Source organism: Solanum pennellii, chromosome 7 (genome assembly GCF_001406875.1).
Source record: "Solanum pennellii chromosome 7, SPENNV200".
Classification (NCBI taxonomy): domain Eukaryota; kingdom Viridiplantae; phylum Streptophyta; class Magnoliopsida; order Solanales; family Solanaceae; genus Solanum; species Solanum pennellii.
This window is the reverse complement of record NC_028643.1, coordinates 18,491,992-18,494,574: the sequence shown is the minus strand read 5'-3', so window position 1 is coordinate 18,494,574 and position 2,583 is coordinate 18,491,992.

The window sequence follows — 2,583 nt, the reverse complement described above, 5'->3', positions numbered from 1 at the left end:
TAGATCAGCAGGTTATCCTGACGAGTTTCAAAGCGGGCAGTCTCAGCAGCATTGTAGATTTTCTTCCCAGCCAGCACAGAGTGCACCCCCACGTTTCATGGGTAGGGGGTTCGATCGTATGGGATATTCGGAAGCTGGTCAGAGCTCTAGGGCGTCAGGGTCACAGATGGGCAGGGGTTTGAGCCGGTCGAGGCCACCTTTGCCTCAGTGTTCTCACTGTGGTAGGTCCCATCCTGGGGAATGTCGTTGGGCTACAGGTGCGTGTTTTTCTTGCGGCCGTCAGGGCCATACAATGAGGGACTGTCACCTTAGAGGTAGTGCAGGTGGTATGGTACAGCCTACTGGGTCCGTTGCTGGTTCATCTTCTTCTGTGGCTATGCGCCCTACGGGGCAGGGTATTCAGGCGCCAGCAGGCCGTGGTAGGGGACGTGGTGGAGCTTCCAGTTCTAGCGGTCCCTCGAACCGTATATATGCTTTGACTAATAGGCAGGATCAGGAGGCGTCACCTAATGTGATCACAGGTATATTATCACTATTCTCCCGAAGTGTGTATGCATTGATAGACCCAGGTTCAACCTTATCATTTATATCTCCCTTTGTTGCTTGTAGGATCGGAATAGAGTTTGAGTTGATAGAAACATTTGAGGTAGCTACACCTGTAGGAGATTTTGTCATAGCTACGCGAGTATATAAGAATTGTTCAGTAGTTATATATAGTCGTCGTACCATAGCAGATCTAATAGAGTTAAATATGATTGAGTTTGGTATTATCATGGGCATGGATTGGTTGGCTGCTTGTTATGCTAATGTTGATTGCAGAGGAAAGATAGTTCGATTTCAATTTCCAGGGGAACCGATTATAGAGTGGAAGGGGAGTACAGTATCGCCGAAAGGTAAGTTCATTTCATACCTTAAGGCCGGGAAGATGGTTTGAAAAGGCTATATTTACCATCTAATTCGGGTGCGTCACATATAGGCAGAGGCACCGACTCTTCAATCCGTCCCGGTAGTTAATGAATTTCCCGATGTATTCCCCGAGGAACTTCCAGGTCTTCCTCCAGAACGAGAGATAGAGTTTACTATAGATGTACTGCCAAATACCCAGCCTATATCTATACCTCCTTATAGAATGGCACCTGCTGAGTTGAAAGAATTGAAAGAGCAATTGAGGGATTTGCTAGAAAAGGGCTTCATCAGGCCTAGTACATCACCTTGGGGAGCATCAGTACTGTTTGTGAGGAAGAAGGATGGGTCGCTGCGCATGTGTATTGATTATAGGCAGCTGAACAAAGTAACAATAAAGAACAGGTATCCTCTCCCAAGGATTGACGATCTATTTGACCAGTTGCAGGGTGCAAAGTGTTTTTCAAAGATAGACTTGCGGTCAGGTTATCATCAGGTGCGGGTAAAGGAGGCAGATATTCCAAAGACGACATTCCAGACCCGATACGGCCATTATGAGTTTAGAGTGCTGTCTTTTGGGCTGACTAATGCTCCAGCGGTGTTTATGGATTTAATGAATCGAGTATTTAAACCATTCCTTGATATGTTTGTTATTGTATTTATAGACGATAATCTGGTCTATTCACGCTCAGAAGAGGAGCATGCAGACCATTTAAGGGCGGTACTTAGGGTGCTTCAGCACCAGAAGTTGTATGCTAAATTTTCTAAGTGCGAGTTCTTGTTTACTTCAGTGGCATTCTTGGGGCATATTATTGGAGTTGATGGTATTCGGGTAGACACATAGAATATTGAGGCGGTAAAGACTTGGCCCAGACCTACGACACCTACTGAGGTACGCAGCTTTCTGTGGTTAGCAGGATATTACAGGAGATTTGTAGAAAAAGTTTGCCTCAATTTCAGCGCCTTTGACAATGCTAACTCAAAAGGCATCCAAGTTCCAGTAGACAGATGCTTGTGAGCAAAGCTTCCAGCTATTGAAAGACAAATTGACTACAGCTCCAGTCCTAACTCTTCTGGAGGGACCTGACGGCTATGTTATTTATTGTGATGCTTCGGGTGTTGGGCTAGGATGTGTATTGATGCAGCATGGAAAAGTTATAGCCTATGCCTCTCGATAGCTTAGGAAGCATGAAAAGAACTTTCCTACTCACGATCTGGAGTTAGCGGTCGTGGTTCATGCCTTGAAGATATGGAGACATTATTTATATGGTGTCCATGTGGACATCTATACAGATCATAAGAGTCTCCAATATATCTTTAAACAGAAGGAGCTGAACTTACGACAGAGGTGGTGGTTAGAGTTGCTAAAGGATTATGATGTTGATATTTTATATCATCCAGGGAAAGCGAATGTTGTAGCAGATGCTCTTAGCCGTATGTCCATGGGTAGCTTGACAGCTGTACAACCAGAAAGGAGGGATATGGTTCGGGAGATTCAGCGGTTATCCAGCCTTGGAGTCCGTCTGGCTAATTCAGAAGATAGTGGAGTTTCTATTCGAGAGGTTGCTGAGTCCTCAATCACAGATGAGGTAAAGAGACACCAATACAAGGACCCTACTGGCACAGTATAGAGATGCAGCTCTTCAAAAGGAAAAGACCCCATTTAAGGTTACACCTGAC